A 23,676-nucleotide genomic window follows, 5' to 3' on the forward strand; every position below is an offset into this window, starting at 1 on the left:
CCAGTGGACCCGAGGGGGAGCCTCTGCAACAGGGGATGAGGCTCAAGCCCTACAGCAGAGCAGGGCCCCCAGCTGTGGCACCCGAGGCTGTGGCACCCGAGGCTGTGGCACCCGAGGCTGTGGCACCCGAGGCTGAGGCACCCGAGGCTGTGGCACCCGAGGCTGAGGCACCCGAGGCTGTGGCACCCGAGGCTGAGGCACCCGAGGCTGAGGCACCCGAGGCTGTGGCACCCGAGGCTGAGGCACCCGAGGCTGTGGCACCCGAGGCTGAGGCACCCGAGGCTGTGGCACCCGAGGCTGTGGCACCCGAGGCTGAGGCACCCGAGGCTGTGGCACCCGAGGCTGTGGCACCCGAGGCTGAGGCACCCGAGGCTGTGGCACCCGAGGCCAGGCCAGCCGTGGTGCCCGTGGCCAGGGTCAGCGGCTAGGCGGCCAGCACACGCAGGGACAGGCCTCAGGGACACCGGCGGGATGAGTGGGGGGGCCTGTGGAGCCAGATGTGGGGACACAGCAGGCAGCAGTGGCGCCTAGGCCTGCGGGGTTGTGTCCTCCGCCAGGCTCAGGGTGGACACGGGCAGGGGAGCAAGGCAGTCTTGAGGGGGGCCCTCCAGGCCGCCCCTTCACAGCAGGCTCAGCCCAGCGAGAAGGAGGCCGACGGCGAGGGGCCCCAGGCCCAAGCAAGGCTGGGGGCCAGAGGACGCCAGGCCCGCTGGGACGGGCCGTGCGCCGGCGTGGGTGAGTGGGGAGGGGCCGGGTAGCACCAGGCAGGCCTTGTCATCGAGGCTCAGGGGCCAGGACGAGACGGGGCCAGGAGCAGCGCTGGAGCGGCCTGTGTGCCCGCGCAAGGGTGAGCCTGTGGCCACCCTCCCCAGGTGGGTAGCCCCGCGGGACAGCCGCCTGCAGCTCCCACAGACCATGGGGGCTGAGCCCTCTCACGCCCAGGCCTCGGCAGGTGGCAGCCGCCGTCAGGGTCTCACGACTGGGACCCGGAGTCTCTGGCTGGACGAGGAGAGCTTGGTGCCCTTTCCACGGAGGAGGGCGGGCCCAAGCTGACCATGCCCCTCGAGGGGCAGTCCGGGGTGCCTGGGTCCTCGTCTCTGCAGGCCCCAAGGTGCTGAGGGGTGAGCCCTGAGGGGAGGGCTTCACTCGCTTTACAGGGGTGAGCCCAAGGTGCAGCCGTCCTCTCTGGGGCTGCACTGGGTGCCCGCCGGTGGCCCCGGGACAGGAAGCAGTGCCAGTGCCCCTCCTGAGCGCTGAGGGGCCCTACACGCCTTGTGCCCCCCGCACCCCACCCGGGGCTGTGCCCTCAGCAGAGGCGCCGGAGGACGCGCGAGAGTGGACTTCCGGGAGCCCAGGGCAGCAGGTTAAGGGCGAGGACCCCGTCCTCACATCCTCCTGGGACCCCGTGCAGCACAGCGACACCAAAGCCCCCCGCTAGCGCCCTGTGAGCACCAGGGAGCCCCAGACGGCACGCTGGTGGAGTGCCTGGCGGGGTACCCGGCGGGGCCAAGGATCAGGGGAGACATTGGGGGGACATGGGCACAAGGTCACTGCGGGAGACTCTCAACAGGGCAGCAGCAGAGAAGGTGGACCTAAGACCTCTCCTGGACGGAAGCAAGCGTGTCTCAGGGTCCTGCCAGCCAGGACTGGTGAGGAAGGCATAACCCTACACATCACTCAATTGCCCAGCCTGGGCCTGGCCGGAGCTGCGATGCGCCAGGTCTCCTGCCAGGAAAGCGAGGGTCCCTGGGAAGAGAGTTCCCAGGTGGAGCCCAGGTGCCCCGGCCTCGCCTGTCTCCTCCCCGCACCGTGCTGCCCTCTTCTCAGGAGGTGACCTTCCTCCAAGGAAGGGGGGGCGGGGAGACCCCAAGCCTCTCACCACATGATGCTGAGCTCGCTCTTTCCTCCTCCCAGCCCCCTGCCCTGCCCAGCACCTGGAGGCTGGGCACGAGGGCTGTGAGCCCGTGGAGGTGCTTCCCTGGGGACCGAGCCCCAGCTCCTCCATCCCCCCGTCTGCACGTCCCCTTTGTCCTCTGGCGCCACTGGAGCCTGGGGACCTGGGGAGTTACAAGCTTCCAGGTTCTAACAGGGCAGGAGAGCAGGCTTCTGCCCTCTGTTCCAAGTGAGACTCATCCAGTGGGACCTGCTGGTCACATGCCTGTACCTGGAAGGGACGCCCCATAGGCTTAAGGCTGCCAGGACCCAGCCCTGGCGCGTAGGTGGGCATGTGTTGGGTGGGCCCGGATAAGCTTCTGCAGGCCCCCTGGGACCCGCAGGGGCGGCTGTTCTGTCCCCGCTGGGCCCACCTTTGTCGGGCCCTGCTGTCGCCACCCTGGGGGTGGAGGGACAACCAGTGGAGGTGGGGGGCACTGAGCAGGGGCGGGGGCGACACACACACAAGGCCCGGATCTTGGAGGAAATCCAGGACTGTGGCTTCTGCCCACCCTGGGAGCCCTGGGGATGGAGGGCAGGGCCTGGAGCCTCGGACAGAGGAGACCCCAGCCCAGCCCACCCAGCCCCTCCCGCTCGCAGAGCCGGCACAGGGGTTCGGGGGGCAGAGGAGGGTCCGCTCCACACTGAGGGGGTGGAGGCTGCTGGCTGAGAAAAGCATTGCACAACGTGAGAGCTGCGAGGTCCGTTTTACTTGGGGTGAAATGAGGCCTACAGCCCAGGAGACAGCCTCTCAGAGAGCTCCGAGAAGCTGCTCCCAAGAGGTGGGGGGAGGTCAGTACAGATGTGATTTTGGTGAGGGGGGAGTACACGCAGTGAAGCACTTTTCTTTTGCAGAAGGTTTCTGCTGGTCACGAGGAGCAGACGTCACCATGGATTTTAGTGCTTTTCTAGATACAAGAAGATGCTAGAATTGGGCTCATAAAATCTTCTCCTGAAAATATCTAACTATCTGAAGGCCTGTTCTGCCAGTTTTTCCCAGAGCACAGAGAGCCTCATTCCCAATCTCCACCCTGAGCTCCTTTTAGGGGATGTTGAAGGTCAGCAGCTGCAGCGAGCAACTCATGATTTGATCCTTGTGGAGGCGGATGGAAGGGCCAATTTGTCGGTGACAAGGCCAAGTGGGTCTGGGCTCCCGCAGTTCCCAGCTCTCCAGCCTCCTCTTCCAGGAAGGCCCACGGAGCGACCCTCACTTGAGGACGCAAGGAGACCCTCTTGGGGTGTGCTCCCACCTCAGGGCCGACCAGACAGGGGGTTCCCAGGGAGCCCAAAGAGGGTGGTGTGAGAAGAACTGGACGTCACTGGCCTGGGCTCAGCGTCTCCCCTTAGGGAAAAGCACGTTCTGACCAGGAGTGGGTCGTGCCCTCTGGACGGGCTGGGGGTGCACAGGGCACACCTCCCCGCGACGCTCTCAGCGTTAATCTCGCTGGCTCCGGGCTCCAGGCCTCTGATACAATTCTCTCCGCTGCAAATCCGAGCTTTGCTGAGCTAAATGGGCTTCTTGATTTGATTCTGGAGTCGTCTGCTGACCTCCCAGGCCCCTGGTAACATATTTCGCCATTTCTTGACCAAATCCAGCCTTTCTGAGGCTGGCGGCTCCATTGTCAGGAGCTCTCACTTCTCCTGAGAGAGAGGAACACGGCCGAGCGTCACCCGGGTCCTGCCGGAGGGACGGGAACCCAAGAGCTCGGGGTGAGGCCCCTCGAGGGCCGCCGTCCACTCCCCTCGGCCAAGGCAGGGAGCCGCCCTCACTGGGGTGAGGCTGCCGCGACGGGGTCTCCCCAGGGGTGCCCTCGCTGTCTGGGGCCCTGGGCAGCAGGGCCTTAGCGACTGAATTAGGTGGTCCCAGAGCTGGGGCCTGAGGGGGTAGGGGGAGCAGGTGGATGGCGGCGCCCAGTCCGGAGGAGAGGAAAGCCGTGTGGCCCGGGACCTCAGCACGCCGGGACCTCAGCACGCCGGGACCTCGGCACGCCGGGACGCGGGGACACCGGGACAGGCAGGGGGGGCTGGGCGCTGCGCGAGGCAGGGCAGCCCCCCTCTCTGTCCCATGGTCTGCTCTCCCCGAGCCCCCCTCTCAGCAGGTTTCCCTGACACCGTAGGACCACCTCCCCCTTTCCCCCTTGGCTTCCTTCTCCCCTGAGCACTTCATTTCCTGGCCTCCTGGACGGTTGGCTTCCCTCTGAGTCCTTCCAGAGAGGTACGGCTAGGCCCCCATGACACGAGGCCCCTCACGCACCTCCTCCCGTCCCGGCGGGGCCGGCTCTGTGCCAGTCGAGTCCAGCACTGAGCACCGTCCCTAAGCATCCGGAGAGGAACGCTGCCCCCGGCCCTGAGCCCGTGGTCTCTGACACTCCAAGGAAGTCGAGCATCACCTGGGAGCTCGTTAGGAACGCAGAACCTCAGGCCCCTCCAGGGCCCCGAATAAGGATCACATTTCAACAAGATCCCATGGGACCCCTGTGCCTGTCGCAGTTCCAGAGGTGCCCGCTTCACCCCTGCCCACGGAGAGCCGTGTCCCACCTCTAGAACACATGCCTGCACCACAGCCCTAAGCTCACCTCCAGGGCCTGTGTGGGTCCCTCCCCTGGGTCTGTCTCCAGGGGGTGCCCTATGCCTGAGTGGCACCCCAGGCCCCTGGCTGTTTGCAGGAGATGTGGACACGGGGGCTGGGAAGTCCCCACACTGGAGAGTGATGAACAGCTCCTAAGATTTGGCAATGTGGTGTGTGAGGTGTGGCCTCAACTGCCCCTTTCCCTGGGCCCCGAAATATTATGGGTGTGCCTGCCGTAGGTGGCCAATAGGCCAGGCCAGGGCCCTGCGTTACGTCTTCATTGCCCCATCCCCTCATTCATTCCTGTATTCACCAAATACGTCCTGGGTGTCCAGCCCGTGCTGGGCACTGCCCTGGGCTCAGAGTACAGCAGAGAGCGTGGCAGACACACACAACCCCACAGAGCCACCATCCTGGAGGAGATGGCAGACAAAGGAAATACACAGGAGGCCCTGGTGTGCTGGACGGTGACGCGGCTCCGGAGAAAACGAAGACAGGTGGGGTGGTACGGGAGGTGCCAGGGAACCTTGCTGAGAAGGGGCCGCGCGGAAAGGCCCGAGGGAGGTGAGGGAGGCGGCCCCGGTGTCCAGGGAGCAGCGTGTGTCCAGAAGTCAGTTTGCCGGCTCAAAGCTTTATGAATATTCAACTTTACAGGAGATGCCGAGATGCTTCCCGAACAGGCTGTGCCAATGTACGCTCCCATCGATGCTCTGGAAGAGTTCCTTTTGGAACATAGCATTCCAGCCCTGGATCTGGTCAGACGTCCTGACTTTCGCTAGCTTGCGTTTCCCGTAGGACAATGAAAACGGCCCTTCCTCGGCGTGGTCCGGGGTCACTGTATTTCCCTCTCTGCTCCTTCTCAGCTGTTCACGCCCTTCGCCCATTTTTATGTCGGGCCGTTTGGTTTTTCTTATACATACCTAAGTGTGTGTGTGTATATATATATCATCACTTTTTAAAAATAAACAGTTTACAGGGTGCAGTGTGCTAACGCTAATAATTTGTTTAGGAGTTTTACATCCTTACTTAACAGTGAGACTGGACTAAAATACGCTTCTTGTGCTATTCTCGTATGGTTTTGTTTTAAAAGTTATGCTGGCCTCAGAATAATTGGGGGAGATTTCCCCCTTTGTCTACCCTGAGGAAGTTTGCGTAAGACTGGAAAAGTCATTCCTTGGAAGTTTAGTAGAATGCATCTGTATAATCCCATCAGTGAGTTTTCTTGTAGCAATATTTTCCACTAATGGTTAAATGTCCTTAAACGTCATAGAAATATTTTGTCTTCTCTTTCTTCTTGAATCAATTTTTTAAAGTCATAATTTTCTGGAAATTTGTTCATTTTGAATAAGATTTCAAATTGAGTGGTTCACGATATTTTTATCTTTTAAAACTTCTGTGTATGTTAGATGCTTTCCCCTTTTCATTCCTAATGTTAATTTGGCTGTCTGTCTGTCTGTCTCTCTCTCTCTCTCTTTCTCTCTCGCTTTTGTCTTTCCAGTCACCAACCAGCTTTCATCTTTGATTCTCCCCACTGTGCCTTTCATTTTCTATTTTATTAATTTCTGCTCATATCCGTGCCTTTTCCTCCTCCTTTTATCGGTTTTAGCCTCTTACTCTTTTTCTGATTTAAGTTGCATACTTGCCTCTTTTATTTTTTTTCTTTTCTTCTTTTAAGGCTACACAGCTTCCCCCTGCCCCGCTTTGCAATATGCCACATACAGGTGGTCCCACACACGACATGCACGACACGGAGTATCTTTACCATTATCCAGTTCCAAGTGTTCCTAGTTTCCATTATGCTTTATGCTCTTACCTAGGCATCGTTTGGAAGTGTGTATTTTATTTTCCAAATAAATGTAGATTTTTAAAGATTATTTTTACTGTCTTAAATCATTAAGATTATTTTTTAAATATTGTTTTCAAGTCTAACTAATTGTGTTATGGTCAGGAAACACGGGTTATACGGTATCATTTCATGGAAATTGGTTGGTATATTTCGTGTTGTAACGTGCAGTTACTTTTCCTGAGTGTTCCATGTACACTTGAGACAGGAGGATCGCTCTGGCCTCCACGGCTGCCAGACAGCTGGAAGGGTGTCCACGCTCATTGGTTAACGTAGCTACAAGAATCGTAGATAAAACGCAGCTTGGCAGGCAGGGCTCAGAGCTTTGGAGGGGCACCACCTCCCGTCGCTGCCCGGGGCCCTGAGGGCTCGTCTTGGCTCTGGTCTGGTCTGGACTCCTTCCAGCCCTGCCCAGCCCTCGGGCTCCCCGCAAGCGATCCCAGGGCAGGCGTTTCCGTGGGGAGGTTCTCCTTGTTCTCTGCCCCTGCTTGCTCAGGGTGGGGCCCTCATCCTGATCTGGGCAACTGCCTGCGACTGCAGCCCCAGCCCACCCCAAGGCTCCGCCACTGCCCCTCCCCAGCCCGGGGAGGCCTCTGACCCACTGGCAGGAACCAGCTCCCTGCAGGTGCCGGGGCAGGGCTCTCACTTCTCAGGGTCGCACGGATGGGGACCGTCTGCGGGATGAGGCTCTGTGCTCAGGAGGCCCTGGGGCCGCTCTCCCCGGCAGTTTGTCCTGCTTGGATTTTAGCTGGAGGAGTAACTGCTGGTTGAGGCCGAGGGGCCCCCTGCCCTCCGTCTCACCCTGTGCTCCTCTCTCCTCGCGGCCCGCGGGTGGGGCCCACCTAGCCTGCATGCGGGCGTGTTGTGAGGTCAGGGCTCTGCACACGCCCGCTTGGCGGCTCTGGTTTCTGACTCCGCTCTCTGGCACCAGGCCCCGGGCCCCTGGGGGAGGGCTGGGGGGCTCAGGGGATAGGCACTGGGGCCAGGCAGTGCTGGGCTCAGGCTCTGACCCAGCCCAGGCCCCAGGGTGGGGGGATCCCACAGCCGACAGGCGGGGGCCTTGGGCTGGGGCTCCCGGAGGCCTGCGTGGACCGGCCGTGGCCTGTGGCTGCGACTGGTGGAGTCTGGGTGGTGGGACCCTCCTGGCTTTGTTTCATCGGGCAGCCGGTCAAGGGGTCTGCGGCCGTGTCCGGGTGCCGTTCCAACACCCGAGGCTGGGCCTGTCTCTGGCGCCACACCTGCCGCTGCTGGCCTCCAGGAGGACGTTGCTCAGACCCGTGACGTGACGCACTCTCCTTCCGTGCCTCCGAGGAGCCCGAGAAATCGCTCAGTGACCCGGGACCAGGTGGCCCTGCCAGGCTCAGAGCCACGCGGCCGGCCTTGCTCTGTGGGGCAGGACGCTCGGCAGCGGCGGGGGGAGGCCTGGAGCTGGACCCGCCCTTGCTCCTTCCTCCGGTCTCACCTGCCCGGGCCCAGGATGCGGTGGACGCGTGGAGTGGACACAAGTGACGTGGGACTCAGCTTCCCGGGTCCTCCTGGGGGGCAGCACCCCCGTCACTCAGCACCCCTGGGGCCGGCCCGGTAGAGCCTTCCCAGGAGCCTCTCCTGCTTGGCCTCCCGGTGACGTGGGGACTCAGGAAGGGGCCCTGCTTTGCGTCCAGGTTCCTTGGCTGGGCCCCTTCCCTGCCCGGCCTCAGCTTGTCCCCAGCTCTGTGGCTGTGGATCTGTGGCTCCCGGACCCACCCTTGGGACCCCGGAGGCCAAGGGAGCCCTGAGCAGGTGCGTCTCCATCTGCTAAGGAAGCAGGGACGTCCCCAGGCCCCGGCGGCCACTCCAGTGGGAGGCGTCCTCTGCCCCGGCACACACTCCAGACCTAAAAATAGCCGAGACCATCTGGACAGCTCGCTGTGCCCGGTGACGGGGGCATCTGGTGGCTTTTCAGGGATTACCAGGCTGGTCGTCAGGGACCTCCGCCCCAGGCTGCCTCTGAGCAAGAAGCAGGTGGATTGGGGCGACCAGGGCCCGCACATTAGTGAACCATCGCGCCCTGGACATGGACGTGGCCCTTGGCCACACAGCCATCCTGGACAGCCCTGCCCGTCCCTCCAGCATCCCGGGTGTCCACGGGGTTCCCACACCCTCTGGGTGGATCCACCCAGAGGCTTCCAGGAAGCGGGTGGTTCCAACTCTTGTCGGTGCTCAGGGGCTTCTCTTGAACCCTCAGAGGCCTCAAGCTCTGGAAGGGGAAGGGGTTTCCCAGGTCATCTCGGAGGGAGCAGGTCAGCCCACACCAGCAGGGTGGTGACAGGACACAGCACCCCCTCACCGCAGCTGCACCGACAGGCCCCTGCTGTGCGCCAGGCTGAGGGGGTGAGGCCTGAGACCCCCTGCACCAGGAGGAGAGGGCTCCGGGGGGGCGGGGAGGGGCAGGAGGTGGAGCCCCCAGGCTGGCGGGGCAGAGCAGCCCGCTGCTGGGAGCTTGGATTCTCCCGAAGGCCTCAGAGGGCCCGGCACCAGGTGTTATCAGGAGGGAGGTGGCCGGGTGAGGGTGGGGTGGGGCACCTGTTAGAGACGGGAGGCTTGGCTGCCAGCGTGAGGGTGGGCGTCCAGGAGGGTCCCCTGTTCCCAGGCGCCTGGGTCACGGCAGGAATCAACCGCAGCCCCCAGCTCCTCCCAGTCGGGGAGGACCCCCACGGCCGTGACCACGTCAGGCAGGCCAGGCTTCTGGAACACGTGGGCGGCCGGCCGGCCAGGCGGTGACAGACGCAAAGGTCGCTGCCGATGAATGCTCTTCCGCCAAAATGCCACGGGGCCGGCAGCCGACCTCTCCCGTTTCCACGGCTGTGAACGGCTTATCGATAGCAGTGGGCTCTCACACACCCTGGAGGGCACAGAGCAACTGCAGAACACGCACTCCCTCCGGACACAGGCAGCAGCTGGGCTCCCAGGTCCCAGCCCAGGCACCCACCTGCCTGCGTCCTCTCTGGGACTGGGGTTCCCAGGACACAGCCCACCGGAGGCCGGCTTGGGGGCGCTTCCCCTCCACCCCTGGTCTGTGATGGGTGCAGCCGACCCTGGGGCCGTGGCGCTCAGGCCCTCGCTGCCAGGGGTCACCAGGATCAGGTTCTCAAGGGGGACGATGGCCGATGGCCTCCACGTGGGGTGAAGGGCCAGCAGATGGCAGGGCGGCCAGGGGCTGGATGCACCACGCAGCCCAGCTTCTGCGCACGGACGTCTACCTTCACCAGGGCGCGGGGCCTCTGGCCTCTCCAGGGTGACAGACAAGAAACACACTCAGGCTGTACACACACACACACTCACACTCACATATGCAAGCATACACAAACACACGGGCACACGGACATGCATACCCACAACCACACATACACACGTGCACAAGTGCATTCATATTCACATACACACATGTGTGTTCACACTTGTGCACACATGCATGCCCATGTACAACCCACACGTGTGTGCACACTTATATACACATGCACCCATGTGCATACACCCAAAACACCCACTTGGGTCCTGTAAAAAAAAATCCTCCATCCTGAGAGATAGAGAACATAGCAACCAAGATGAAAATGGAAAACACATTTTACAAAATATTTTCTAATAGAGAAGAGTATATATTTGAAAGTGTCTGCTTTGTACTTTCATTAAAAATCAAGAATAAACGTACTGAGGAAACAAGAGGACAAATGAGAGGTCTCAGTGGAATAAGATACGATTTTTAAAAAGAGAGCAGTTGCCTGAATATCGGGTAGAACGAAAAGTGTTGCTGGACCGAAAGAAAGCAGAAGCGAGATCACAGAGGAATGAAAGCAAACTGGAGAAGTGGAACTCTGCGAAGGAACTGGCAGAGGAGGTCCTTCCTCCCGCCCAAGGAGACGAAGGGCACAGGGATGGGGACGTCCTGAAACTGGAACGCTCTGTAGTGAGTTTTGAAATCAATCACACGTGGAATTAGCCTAAATAATTGTGTTTGGTTGCAAAACAGAATTAAATGTCAAAACAATTCTTAAAAAATAACACAGTAGCGTAAAAATAATAAGTGAAATCATGCACAACACTATTACAGTGTTTGTACACCTCGAAGAAAGGGACAATTTTCTAGGAAAATATGCTTTTCCAAAATTGTCTCACTAGGAAACTTGAAAACTTTAATAGATGAATAACCACGGACTAAACTGAAAGGGTTGCCAAAGAGTTATTCACATAAGTGGTGCCAGACCAATACACTTTTATGGGTGAATTATTTCATAATTTTAAGGAACAGATATTTTCAATGCCATATATATATATATATCACATGCATATATATGTTATCAACTGATAATTAATGAAATATTAATTTTATACCTCTAATTTAACCTTGATACTAAGACTTAGCAAAGATAGCATTACAAGAAAATCCTTATGATACAATGTCAATTATGAACACAAATATAAGAATTCCGAATAAATTCTTAACAAATTAGGTTCAGTCACTATCTTAAATTAACAATACATTGAGTGCATTAATTTTATCCGTTGTAGGCAAGGATGAGTTAAAATTATACAATCTAAATTGTATTAATACTTTAATCATATCAATAGATTAAATTAGAAATATGATAATCTGATTATCAATAGACACCACAAAAGGCATTTGATAATAATTAATATTCATTAACCTTAATTTTTTTAATTTATTTTTTTGGAGTATAGTTGATTTACAATGTTGTGTTAATTTCTGCTGTACAGCAAAGTGATTCAGTTATACATATATATATATACATTATTTTTCATCTTCTTTTCCATTATGGTTTATCATAATTGAATATTGAATATAGTTCAATACAGGATACTGAATATAGCTCCCTGTGCTACACAGTAAGACCTTGTTGTTTATCCATTCTCTATATACTAGTTTGCATCTGCTAATCCCAACCTCCCATTCCACCCCTCCCCCACCCTTTCTCCACCTTGGCAACCACAAGTCTGTTCTCTACATCTGTGGGTCTGTTTCTGTTTCATAGATAAATTCATTCGTGTCATATTTTAGATTCCACATATAAGCGATATCATATACTTGTCTTTCTCTGTCTGACTTACTTCACTTAGTATGATCATCTCTAGTCCATCCACGTTGCTGCAGATGGCATTATTTCCTTCCTTTTTATGGGTGAGTAGTATTCCACTGTATGTATGTAGCACATCATCTTTATCCATTCCTCTGTCGATGGACATTCATCATCAATCTTAAACGTCAAGCCTGTCTGGGGTTATATAATGCATAACCCTCTCCTCTCCCTGCTCCCCAGGGGTCACTGCCTTCAGCTCTTTTTAGAGATCCCCCCAGGTATTTACCAATCCACTTCTAAACAACATACTTACCTACCGTGGCTTGATTTTTCAGTTTTAGGTGTTCTCTATCAGCTCCCTGGTTTGGAAGATGAAGGTAAATTCTCCCATTGCCTCTGCCCCTACACAGACCCATGAACTTCTCTTCCCCCACTTTTATGGGATTTACCACAATTTTTTATTAAATCAAAATGGATGGTTGTGTTATTAGATTAGGTCAATGCCATTCAGACTCGAGCTATGAAATGTCATTTGATTGTATTCCCTTTGTTACGCAACTTAACATTTTCCTGGAGTTAATCATTTCCTTATTTTTCAGTAGCTTGATTTTTCTGCTTGGGGTTTGCAGGGCCTCTTGAATTCATGGGTTGATGTCTTTCATCAGTTCTGGAAAACTCTAGGTCATTATCTCTTTGCACTTTGCTTCTGCCCCATTCTCTCTCCTCTCTTTCTGGAACTCCAAGTACGTTAGAACTTTTGAGCATGTTCCATGTTTCTCTGTTTTTATTCTCTGTGCTTCAGTTTGGGTATTTTCCATTAACCTGCCCTCCGGTTCACCAATCCTGTGTTCTGCTGTTAAAGCCATTGGTTGACTATTGTAGTTATTAAATGTCCATTGATTTTTTTTATAATTTAAATCATATTTTAAGACTTCAATTCTCTGGTGAAATTTTCCATTTTTCATCTGCTTATTTATTCATCTTTTCCTCAGTTTTCTGTAATACACTCATCACAGTTATTTTAAAGTCCTTGTCTGCTAGCTCTAGCATCCATCTTCGGGTCCACTTTTATTGTCTACTTTTTCCTCCTAATTGTGGGTCCTATTTTCTTGCCTCTTCCATGTTTGGTAATGGTTGGTTACAAGCTTAACACTGTGCATGAAAGAACCGGTGAGATCCAGGTGACATCCCTTCCACTAGACATTACCTTCTCGACAGAGCAGTGAGGGCTGGACTAGTCCGTCCAGGGGAGGATGGAGCTGGGCGGGGCTGACAGCAGTTTGAGTTAGACCCGGTCTGCTCCTTATCTACCGGCCTAGCAGGTCGGCCCCCTTGGCCCCAGGGCTTGAGAGGAGAGGTGGCAATCTGGTGACCGCCCCGGGGGAGGGGCTGAGGAGATGCCCCCTGAGGGATGGGACTGCAGAGGTTTCCCTCCGCCTTTGAGAACTCCTCCACCTGCCAGGTGGGGACGTGGGAGGAGAGAGAGGTCAGGGAATTCTTTCCTGATGGGCTCAGCCAGCTTGCTCTGGACTGGCTGTGTCTCTTACCCAGGGGCAGGACCCTGCAGGGTCTCTCTGCAAACAGCTCCCCTGTGGGGCCCTGTGACACTCTCTGTGCAGCTTCAGGCCCAGGATCCCCAGCTCCACGCTCCTGGGCAAGGCTCAGTCCCTCTCTATTGCCGTAAACCCTGCCCACGTCTCTGAGTCACCCCCTTTATTAAGTCTTAGTCAAAGTACCAGACCAAGCACGAGAACTCTGCTACATAGTGAATATTCAACAAACACTGACAGGATAATTGGTTAATTATCTGGAGGGAAAAATAAACTTATATCCCTAGCCAAGTATCCACATAAATTAAATTCCAAATGGATTAGAGAAGCAAATAAAAAATAAAATCATGATATAAATTAAAAAGGCATATGGAGGTACTGCACCAATTTTAAATTTGATAAGAGCTTTCTAAGTATTAACCCAAAGAAGAATCATGAAAGGAAAATATGGATAAATTTGAGTGCATACAATTTTAACATTTTTATATATACAAATATCTTTGAAAAATTAAATGCCAAGTGACAAATAGGAAAAAATATTTGTAACAGACGAAGATTTCCAAAACTAATAAAAAAGACAAATATCCCAATGGAAAATGGGGAAAGACTAGGATAAAACAATTTACATAAAATAATTCAAATGTCTAAAGTGAAAGTACTTAACCTCTCCAGCCATCAGAGAAATTAAATGAAAACTAGGTCCGATTTGCCCCTTACCTCGTGGTCCAGCCTTCTCCCTCTCCCCCCCCCCCCCCCCCCCCGCTGTAGGCCCAAGGTTTGCGGGGTGGGGGGGCATCACCTAATAGCTTTACTTCCAGAGTGCCTCCTTCTTGCGGGGGGGGCGGGGGGGAGGGCACTTTGACTCTGTTTTGAAACCGGTCCAGACTAAGCCCTGGAATTTTCCTTTTAGAAACGAAAGGTCCGTTAACATATCTGCCTAAACAAATAAGCAGTTTCCCCTGGAGACAAACTTGGCAGCCCCCCCAGTGCAGGAAGGGCTGCTGAAAGTTAAACCACAGAACGCCTGTGCACCCTGCTGCCGACACCCTCTCCATGCCGGGCCCCTGCACATCCCCACCCCCCCACCTCCCCCACCTGCCTGCCCCAAATGCCCACCCCCTGTCTGGGTCTCTGGGGCCTGCAGGGATCCCAGCCTCCCCAGGCTTGCCCGACTCAAGGGCTTCACTCACTGGCCCTGTCTGCTCCTGCCACGAACCATCTCCTGCCCCAGGGCCTTTGCACTTGCTTTGCCCTCTGCCCAGAACACTCTCCCCAGATATTCCCACTGCTGCCTCCTTTGTACAATCAGGTCTTTTTAAATGTCCCGTCCTCAGCTGGGCCCCCGCCTGTAGCCAGCCCAGCTGGACGGCGGCCCCTGCACTCTCGGCCACACCCGGTTTATCCCTGTTGGTGCCTGGTCTCTCGCAGGTTTGCACGTTGGTTTCCCTGCCAGGGCATGAACATCATGGTGACAGGGACCGTGTCTACCGCTAAGGCAGGCACAGAACTGGCAATGAGGAGTCCTGAGGACAGGCTAGAAGGACGTGGCTAATGTGGTCACCACGGTCCCTTCGTCTATGGATGTATGATTGACGTCTGTTTTTGCAGATGTTCCACCGTACTGACAAATCAGCTCCATCACTGGAAAAGGCAGCACATGTTGTTTTTAAGGGAAAGCCAATGCCAGGAGAACCCACTGAGTTTTCATCTTGTGGACACTTAGCAAAAGGAAGGGGCCAGAGGGGGCAGGAAGGAGGGCCCGGTGCTGGGCCTGGGCCACAGAACAGGACCTGGCTGGGCTCCTCTTGGTCAAGGGGCCATAAACACCTCCTGCCCCGGAAGTGTCCTGTTGCCCAGGGCAGGCGGCCAGCGCCAGCTCTGCCAGAGCCTCCCAGCTGTGACGTGGGCTGGTGACAGCCCCACCTGCGCCGGCCACTCCCAGCCGTTGCCCAGGAGGCAGGAGGGGGCCCGGGGCAGAGGCAGCGGAGGGTCCACCGGCCCAGAGAGCCCTGCCCCAGGCTGGTGCCGCTGCTCCTGCCGTGGCCCCTCCTGGTGGCCGGTGGCCAGCAAGTCCGCGTGCGGCCCTCCTGGCCGCCATCCTCCCGCTCCCTCCTCCCTCTCATTTCGGATCCTGTGGGGTTCGGATTTGTTACAATGTTGGCCACAAAGAACCTCAGAGCCTCAACTTGTCTGCGTGGGGTGGGACGTGGACTTGGGGACCCTGCGGGCTGGCCAGCTCTCAGCTTTGTTCCAGCGGGGGCTCTGATCCCCAGGGCTGCCCCCGTGCCTGAGCCGCCACCAGCCTCTCCGGGCACCTCCCAGGGGGCTGTCACCCCTCTCCCCGCCCTGGGAATCCAGCCTGGAGCCCACCTTCGGGCAATGCTGCTCTGCTCAGCACGACTGTCTCCCTCAAGAGTCAGCCTGGAAACGGGCGGCCACCTGTCGGGTCACCTTGTGCCGCATGCACTGTGTCTGTTAGCCAGACCGGGGAAGGGGCTGTGTCCTCCCACATGAAGCCCTGAGGGACCTGCAAGCTCCCCGGGGCAGCGGGCAGCCAGGCCCTGGAGCCACACCACCTCCCTTCCCTCCTCCTGCCTTCCAGCCAGGAGGGCGCCCGGGTTGGACCCACACTTCCTGGAGCCCATCCTCGTCCCGCCCGGGAGGCTGCGACCAGGACCTGAGCACGGCTGGGGCGGCACGTGTGTCTTCTGGGCGGCTGGGAGCCACGGGGATGAGGGTTGTGTAACCACCGCTTGGCTCTCCAGGCAGCACTTGGGCCTTTTGATTTAATTGCAAGTGTATTTCCAGAAGCAGGATCTGGGGCACTGGGATGAGGGCGGCCGAGGGGAGGGCTGGGATGTGGGGAGGGGGCAGGGCCAGAGTCTCTCCCCACAGTTGCCAACATGCTTCTCCAACCCCGGCCCCCCAGGCCGGCAAGAATGGCCGGAGCAGAGGTCAGCTCGGGCCAGGTGCTCTCGGGGTGCGGTGGTGGCGTGGGTGCGTGGCCTGGCCGGGTGACCCCCCCCATCATCAAAAGCCCCCCTTTCACAGAGCATGCCCTGGGCCCAAAGACAGGAGGCCTGAGCCGCAGACCCCCTCCCCTCTGGGCCAGCCTTTTTTCTTCCAGATTGTTCCTTATTTAGGCAAATGGCCATGAACTAGGGTGCCTTGGTGACCATGTGCTCTACATGGCCCCAGGGCCTGGATCTCCAGGCCTCCTCATCGAGTTGTCACTCAGGGTGTCACCTGCCATGTGCCCTGCCCTGTCCCTGCCTGCAAGGAGCTGCCAGCTCAGCGGCTGATGCCACACGACCTCAGCCAGCGATGGCCAGATGGGGAGGGTCTTTCTTTCCACCCACACCCTGGGCCGTCACAGCAGTCCTGCGTCCTCAGGCAGGACTGACCCCTCCGGGCCACAGTGTCCCCAAGTGCAAGAGAGTCTGATCAGATGAGACCAGGCGCTGCCCCGGGCCCTGCCCCCACCTGTCCAGGTGTGCTCGGAGGACCAGGGGCCAGCCAGCCCCATGGGACACACAGCAGAGCCTGCGGTCTAACTCCAGGACCACCTGGTGTGGGGTGACACGTGGCCTTGACCCGAGAGTGACGGGTCCGTCAGGAATCGAGCGTTGCTCCTGCGTGCCCAGCGGTCTTCCCTCCCTCCCGCGAGAGGGCCCCTCTTTCCCAAGGGACCCCCTCCAAGCGGCCCGGACCCCCTCAGCTTTCCCCGTTATGGAGTGGGCCGGTAGCCAGGCCTGGCTCGGGATGGGGTGGGCCTGGCACTGGGGGAAGCTAGGACAGGCTGCCTCACCGCCCTGGGGCAGATCCCGCCCCGGAGCCCGTGGGCCTGGAGCGGCAGGGGCTTCCCAGAGAGGAGCCTGGTGCGGCCTGTCCTTCGGCTCACAGCCACGGCGTCCCCCCGGGGTTCAGGCGGGCGCTCGGTCTTGCCCATCGGCACGCCTTGGGCACCAGCGGGGCGGACCTCCGGCCACTGCTTCTGGAAGGATTTGATATCGGTCATTTCCAGAATGCATCCACGTGGTCTGTACGGGAACTTTGACCTCCTTCACGTGTTTCACACCACGTGGGATGACACGCGGGGCCCCCTAACCCTTTAGCGCCGGGTCCTGGAGGCCTTGGCTAGATCCCTGTGTGACTCCAAGAGGGACTTGGAGACGAGGCCCAGGCGGCGCCAGCGAGGGTTCTAGCCCGGCTCACGGCTCACGAAACAGAAAGTGGCCGCTCCGAGCCCGGCGGGAGCCGGCAGCCAGGGAGCCACGAGGGCCGTACCACCGCTGACCTGGCCGGTGGTCCCCGGGCCAGGCCGCTGCCCCCCTCATCCCGTGATTGATCTGGAGGCACCAGGCTGTGGGCACCACCTCGCAGGTGAAGGACTGAGGCTCTGAGAGGTCAGTACGGAGCCCGAGCCCCAGCCCGCGAGCAGCTGAGTCCCCGGCCTGCGTCTCGGCTCCCTCCTCCCGCCTGGCTTGGGTGTGGCTGCTCGGGGTCCTGGAGGCTTCCCAGTCATGGCAGGCACCGCGGTGGATTCCAGCCAGAGAAGAAAACCAGCTGCACTTGCTGGGAGCCAGGCCTGGCACTGCCTTTCCCAGCCTCGGGCCAGCACTGAGCGCTGCTCCCAGAGAAGAACGAGCTGCCTCCAAGAGGTCTGGTGCCCTGGGGGAGGGGTACCCTCGCCCACCACAAACCACTCCCTGTCCCATCCCAGCCCTCCTGCTCTCTGGGGGAGGCGGCCCCATGAACCCCAGGCCCCAGGACCCGCCATAGGCTTGTCTGAAGCAGTGAGGCGCACAGATCTGAGACCCAGGGGCCAGCCTGACCACCAGGGGAGGTGACCACCCCTGGGGCCTCAGTTTCCCTTCATCCCAGCCAGACCCACACCTGCCCTGGGGTCAGCTTTCACCAAGAGCCGCATCTGCTGGGCCAGCCGGGCCTGCACACCTGCGGGCAGCGCGGAGGCTCAGGAATGCTGGCGAGAACGGGCCTTCCCCGAGCCAAGTGTGAGACTCGGGCTGGCTCGGCCCCCTCCTGGAAGCCTGGGCCGGGTCCAGCCTTGGACAGAACAAGCTGGTTTTCATCGAAGCCAGAAAACATGAGGCTCTGGCCCAGTGCGCCGAACAGCCCTTCCAGGGACGGGGGGCGGGGCCGGGCGGCCTCCACCGCAGGCTCCCCTCGTCCAGCCGGGGGCGCCAGGCCTGTCCTGTCCGGGTGCTGGCCCTGGGGGCCAGGTGGGCACCCAGCTGGGTGTCTGCTGGCCTGGCCTCCAGCCCACAAGCCTCCGGGGCCTGTGATGGGAGCGTAGGGGCGCTCTGGCTGCTGGCCCCGGACGGGGGTGGGGTGTGGGTTCAGGCAGCCTCGGGGTCAAGGCCCCAGACTGCCTGGTTTGAACCCCGAGACGCTGTCTGGGGCTGGGTGGCCTCAGCGAGTGACTCCGCCCTCAGCCCCACTGTCCCATCTGTGATATGGGCCCCAGAGATGCAGGGAGACTGAACTGTGAGGAGGTCAGTGGGGCGGGAAGCTCAGCAGAGGGGGCCCCGCCTCCCTCCTGGGGACAGAGGTGGGCTGGTGACCCTCTGTCGGGACAGCTTCCTCTCCTCTGTGTCAGTCAGGTTTGCAGACAGGGCGAGAGCTCACTTTCTGTCCCGGCTGTACTGGGGGCCGAGGAGGACCCTGCCCTCAGGGATCGCAGAGTCCAGCAGAGGAGAGAGAGCCCGAGGACACAGGTCGGGGGAGTGGGGAGGGGTCTCTGTCGGGGGCACAGGGAAGGGAGCGCCTGAGCAGAGTCGGCCTGGGTCTTTGCACTGGCTCTCACCAGCCCCTTGGTGCACAGGCTGAAGGGGTCCACGGGCTGGTTTCTAGGAGAGGAAACAGAGGCCGGAGAGGCAAGTCCTCCCCAAGTCCCTGAACGGCGAGCTGGGCCTGGACCCCAAGCCCCAGGGTGCAGGCGTCCCGGGCTCTGTGTCCGGCAGGCCGGTGGAGGTTCCCCGACGCTGGCACAGCCAGGAGGAGCTCAAGGAGTGGCCACCATCAGCACCAACATCTGAGGAGACGGGATCAGAGGCCCCAGACCCACCACCACAGTGCCGGGAGCTCTGCCCCTGCAGCTGGAGCCCAAACAGACCCCCACCCCACATCTCGGGCTTAGTCCCGGCCCCCCCCAGACTCAAGCCTCCACCATGTGCGCTGGGCACCTGAGCGCCTACGTCAGCTCTGAGGTGCCCTGCCAGCCCTGGCCCTGCCTGGCCATCAGGCCCACCGGCCTCCCGGCCCTGCCCTGGTCCTGGCTGGCCCCTCTGCCCAGCCTGGCCTGTCCACTGCAGCTGTGCCTGCCCCTCCCACCCCTGCCCTTCAAGAGTAGGCCTGGAGCAGCCCCAAGCCACGGGATAGAGGCACTGTCCCCCTGGGTCCCAGCTGGGGCACTCAGGGCCCAGCCCTGGACCAGCCTGATGCCCCCTAGCCCACCGTCCTTTCCCACAGCCCCCTGCAGGCAGGCTCTTCTCTCCCAGCCATTTCTGGAAGCTGCTCAGGTCTGTGGAGAGAATGGGGAGGGGCAGGGGAAGGGAGAGAAGGAAGGAAGCAGGAGACAAGGCAGCTGGGCCAGAGCAGAAGCTACAGGCCTCCCCGCTGGGGCTGGGAAGGTGGCTCCGTGGGTTCCCAGAGCCCGTGAAGTCCCACCATCCCTCTGACTAATTTAGGAACGATTAATGAGCCAGCTCCCCCTGGAGAAGGGCTGCCATCTGTCCTGGTTTCAAAGGCTGCCTCCTTATTCCTCGAGGAAAAGCTGTGGGTAACCTGATTTACCCTCGGAAGAAGGAGGCGCCCGCAAAGGCAGCGAGCTCGGTAGGGCAGGCTGCTCCAGCGGGGTGCTCGCGGCGCCCCCCCCAGCTGCAGACCCCGTCCCAGGGGAACCCAGCAACGCCGTGAGGAGGACAGCTTGCACTCCAGATCTGGAAGGTGCAGACTCACGTCACCGTGGCCGACGCTCCTGGGTGGACCCCAAGTCTCTGCTCCCGGGGCCCCCCACGAGGTTCCCTTCCACAGCAGGAGACAGCGACTCTAAGAGGTCTGAACCGAAAGGCCCACTCCAGCCTGGAGACCTGGCACCATCAGCCCGGCAGCCGGCACCCCACTCCCTGACCCAGTGCCCCCAGAGCATTGTCCTCCCTGAGTCCCGGGGGCCCATATGCAATGCCAGGGCAGGGCCGGCAGCCAGTCAGGGCCTGCTCAGGTGAGCAATGCCCACGCGCCCCACTGATTCACTCATCAGCCTAGTGTCTCGGGCACACGCACGTGAGCAGCCAGGCTGGTGCTGGGGACCCAGAGAAGAACAGTTCACGCCCTGGGAGGGGAGGGGGCCTGGGAGGAAGAGGGGCCCCAGGAGGAGGAGGGGCCCTGGGAGGGGAGGGGCACTGGGGCAGTGGGGAGAGAGAGGCCTGGGGGGCCTTGTGGGGAAAGGGCGGGAGAGGGCTCCAGGGAGGAGGTGAGGCCTGAGCTGGGGAGCACTGGGGTGGGGGGCATAGGAGACGCAGGAGGGGAAGGGCAGGGGTTTGGCTGGTGCTGGTGAGTGAGGCCCAGAGTCCAGTCCTGGGTGGCCCCCCAGGTTCCAAGGGCGTGGACAGGCCCAGCCCTCTAGGACCAAACAGACCTGCATGCAGGCTGGACAGGTGCCCAGACAGGTTACCTGTGTGGCAGTCGCCTGATGCCCACCTGCCTGCAGCTGCCCCAGGTCGGGGGCTCAGGGCGCCCTGGGAATCGCTATGCTCGCTCTGTCCACCTCTCTGCTCGCCACCATGGCTGGGACAGGACCAGAGAGACCTCGGCCCCAACTTGGGCCCTGCTGCAGGCCCACCCTGGCTGCTGTCACCCTGCCCCACAGCCCCCCCTCCTCCTCCCAGGCCGCTGGGTGGCTGCGGCAGTGTCCTGGGGCAGCTCCACTTTTGGGCGACCCTGAATCCTGATGGCTTTCCTGACCCGCAGAGCAAACAGGAGTCCCTCACTATCGCTCAAGAGGCATCTGCTGAAGCCTTTGAACTGGCGCCAGACATACACTGGGGCCCAAACCACTGAGCTGCGGCCTCTGTGACGTGGCGCCCTGTCCCTCTCCGTCCTGTGCAGCCCTCCCTCCCCAGGAAACGCCCTGCCCCTGTGCGGTGGAGGGGGTGGAGGGGCCCTGGAAGGGGAGGGGGCCCGGGCGGAGGAGGGGTCTGGGGAGTGGAGGGGGCCTGGGAGGGGAGGGGGCCTGGGAGGAGGAGGGGGCCCGGGAGGGGAGGGGCCCTGGGAAGAGGAGGGTCCTGGGAGGAGGAGGGGCCCTGGGAGGAGGAGGAGGCCTGGGAGGAGGAGGATCCTGGGAGGAGGCGGGGCCTGGGAGGAAGAGGGGCCCTGGGAGGAGGAGGGTCCTGGGAGGAGGAGGGGCCCTGGGAGGAGGAGGAGGCCTGGGAGGAGGAGGATCCTGGGAGGAGGCGGGGCCTGGGAGGAAGAGGGGCCCTGGGAGAGGAGGGGGCCTGGGAGGGGAGGGGGAGGGGCCCCGAGGATGCCGGAACTCCAGGGTGGGCAGCCCATGCTGACGCCTTGGAAGGAGAGGCAGCAGAGGCAGCTGAGTGGGGTTAGGGTTAGGCTGCAGCCCCTGGAAGGCCCAGCTCACCTGACAAGCAGGTTTAGCCCCAAGCCTGTGCTCCCAGCACCTGGTCCCCCCACGGCCAGTCACCCCGGGGGTGCTGGTCACCCCAGTGATGGCCTGAGTGCGGCACAGGTTGTCCACTCCGAGCCTCGACTCCAGGCACAGGGCCTGGGGCCCGGAGAAGAGACCCTGCGTGGTGGGAAGATAAGGGACCCGGGGCCTGGGTCTTTGTCGCCCACATGGCAGAAGGGAGTCAAGGTTGTAGCTGGAATGAAGGTTGACAGTTGGCCGATTTCAAGATGGGGAGATTGTCCTGCACTGTCCAGGTGGGCCCAGCGTAATCTCAAGGGTCCTCACAGGGGAGGAGGGAGGCAGGAGGGCCAGAGGGTCAGAGAAGGCAACTGGCGGCCTGAAGGTGGAGGAGGGGCCGTGAGCTGAGGGATGCAGGCACCTCTAGAAGCTGGAAAAGGAGGGGAAATGGATTCTTCCCGGAGCCTCTGGAGGGGGGCAGCCCGGCCCTCACCTGGATTTAGCCCAGGGATACCCACGTCAGACTGACCTCCAAGACTGTAAGACCATAAGTTTGCATCTTCTAAGCCACTGAACTCTGGCCTTTTGTTATAGCAGCCACAGAAACTCATACACCCTCCTTGGAACGGAGAGTCCTGCCCAAGAACAGAATGTGGCTTGTGCACACGCACGCACATATACAAATACTCACATGCACACATACACACACACACACACACAAACACGGGAAGACCAGGCCCAGCACCACCCGTGGCCACCACACGTTTGCGGTCAGCCCCAGGTCGTCATCTGGACGGTAAGTCCGTGTGTGGTTGCAGCTCCAGTGAGCAAGGACGGCGGGGTGAGATGCAGCGCCCCCCTCGCCCTGGGCGCTCCAGCCCCTGCTCCCCGCCATCCTGGCCTTCGTGCTGGTCACGAACAGCAGACGGTCAGCCTGGGAGACACTTGGAGCCCCCGTGGCTTTACAGGAGGGGCCTGTCTGGGGTCACAGTTGCTTGGGGAGCACTGCGGGGGGCAGAGGTAACAGGGTGACCGCCCCCACAGCCCCTCCTGCGCTGCCCGCCCTGCGGTCAAGCCCTCCGAGGTCAGAGCTGGGAGCCCAGTCACGTGAGGTCAGCGAGGACGAGCCCCGCGCTGTCTGACACGGACCGCAGCCCTCAGACCCGCAGCTGAGGGTCCAGACTCGACGTGGGGGCGGGCAGGGAGCGGCATGGCGATGGCAGAGACAAGACGACGGCGGCTCAGACACCCGCCAGCGCGCTGTCACCGCAGCGTCCTCGTCCTCGTGGAGAGAGCTGGCGGGCGCCTCTGCGCTCAGCGACAGGGCGAGTGACACAGGGTACAACTTGAGTGACGTGGGGAAACAAGCAGGAAAACTGCCCTCTTAGGACAGCGTCTGGGAGGAGAGACCCTCTGGGTCGGACACTCATTTTCCTCTTTAAGCTGCCACGTGTCCTGCAGCAGCCCCTGCAGCATTGTAGCCAGAGCGTCTTTGGAGCAAAGGTTGAGCTGTGAGCATTGTGAGGAGGGTGGGGTCACGATGGGGCTCATGGGGTCGCAGTGGGGCGCGGGGTGCGGTATGCGGGGCGCCTGCATGCGCATGGGGGGGCGCCCTCTGCTGGCGGTGGCGGGCGCTGCAGAGGGCGGGCGGGACCGGGCCCCCTCCTCTCGGGCTGCACCCCTGACCCCCTGGAGCAGCCTGGGGGCAGGGTCTGGCTACCCCACCCAGGCTGCCTTCTCCAGCTGTCGCAGGGTGCCACCAGCCCTGCTGGGGACTCGTTCTCACTGTCACAGGAGGGGTGGGGCCGGCTGGGCCTCCCCCCCGGAGGGGTTCTCTCCGCAAGGACACCATCAGCTGCTCTCTCGGGAAAGTGCCCTGGCCGCTCCTCTTCACCCCCCCCCCCACCCCCGCCGCGCCCCAGCGCCAGCCCACATCAGGGCGCGGTTCCCGGGAAATGGGCAGGATTGGACCCACCACGCCGGCTCTGTCCGGTGGGTGGCGGGCAGCCCCTGGACTGAGGTCAAGGTAGCCGCCACATTTGGGGTGA

Source organism: Balaenoptera ricei, chromosome 16, assembly GCF_028023285.1.
Source record: "Balaenoptera ricei isolate mBalRic1 chromosome 16, mBalRic1.hap2, whole genome shotgun sequence".
Taxonomy (NCBI): domain Eukaryota; kingdom Metazoa; phylum Chordata; class Mammalia; order Artiodactyla; family Balaenopteridae; genus Balaenoptera; species Balaenoptera ricei.